The sequence below is a fragment of the Etheostoma spectabile genome, chromosome 14, assembly GCF_008692095.1.
Source record: "Etheostoma spectabile isolate EspeVRDwgs_2016 chromosome 14, UIUC_Espe_1.0, whole genome shotgun sequence".
Classification (NCBI taxonomy): Eukaryota; Metazoa; Chordata; class Actinopteri; order Perciformes; family Percidae; genus Etheostoma; species Etheostoma spectabile.
In genome coordinates, this window is record NC_045746.1 from 8815334 (window position 1) to 8816492 (window position 1159).

The window sequence follows — 1159 nt, forward strand, 5'->3', positions numbered from 1 at the left end:
CAGAACAGGGACATGGAAGTAGTTCTTTTGGAGATTATGGTGAACTAGTGTGTGTTGTGTGTTGTAGTTGAGAACGAGCTAGCATGCTACGGTTAGCTACCTTGTCTCGGCTAATGAAGTAGAAAACCATGCAGATTTTGAACAGCTCACCTGGAGACTGACGGAAGAGGCCATTCAGAAACCTGTATCTCACTCAAAACAGGATGGATGCTTTTTTTCAGAGACAAAAAATAACACCCCATGTCCCAGAAAAGTTTTTTTTTTTTTGTTCATAAAATGTGCATGGAACACTGTGGGCTCTGCGTATAGAGAGACGCACTATGAAAGGCCGCCGACAGGCAAGGCTGACGTGCTAACATTGATTATTCTCTGTCGGAGTTGCAAAGAAGTCATAGAGGTAGCGGTCTTCACTGATAAAACTGACTGCAGAGCTCTTGATAGCATCAACATTTCAATAAATGCTGCACCATTACAAAACATTCCCAAACCAGCAGCAGAGAGGAACTAGTTAGAGGCAACACAAAAACACAAAAAGATGCTGATTTCCTGAGATGTGACAGTTTTTTGTGTGTTTCGCCGTTCTTTTCCAAAGGACAAGTACGCTCCAAGCCTGTGACAAACAATCTATGTGACACTTTTAGAACAAAATGTCTCCGAAAAGAAAAAGAGTGTTTTGTAGACAGATTTATCGGGCCTTCAAGCAAATGGAGCTCACAGGGCTGGACGGAGGGATAGAATATTTCGGGCTGACCCAATTGGCGAGTTCCAAAAAAACTGCTTTATCGGTGGGTGGAAAGACTGAAAAAAAAGTGAGCACATAACCCTAATAAGTACTTGTCACGCAATTCCAAACACAATCAGCACCCAACTACTGTGTAATAATCACATGAAAAGCCAGGAAAGCATAATTACACCATGTCAAGCTGCAAAATCATGTTGTGTGAAGAAGCCGTGCTCTGTTGGAGTTTATTGCAGCAGGTCTCCTCGCCCAGAAACAAGTTGAGAACAAGCTCAGGCTTTAAAAAGGCCACTATTAAAATTCCTGTCCCTGTAACTTCTTTTATTTCTTTACAGGCAACTGCCTTGTGCCTACTAATTAAGGCATCACTTCTTTAGTTTGGGTTCAAGCAGAAAAGCCAGACGTTTCATGGGAAAACTA

The 1159-nt window shown here is 42.1% G+C and overlaps 1 protein-coding gene across 4 annotated transcripts in view; it reads right to left on the reverse strand.

Moving 5' to 3' along the window:
- The window catches only part of col16a1 (collagen, type XVI, alpha 1), an 88634-nt gene that overhangs the window by 60735 nt on the left and 26740 nt on the right, over positions 1-1159 (reverse strand). The window lies entirely within an intron of this gene.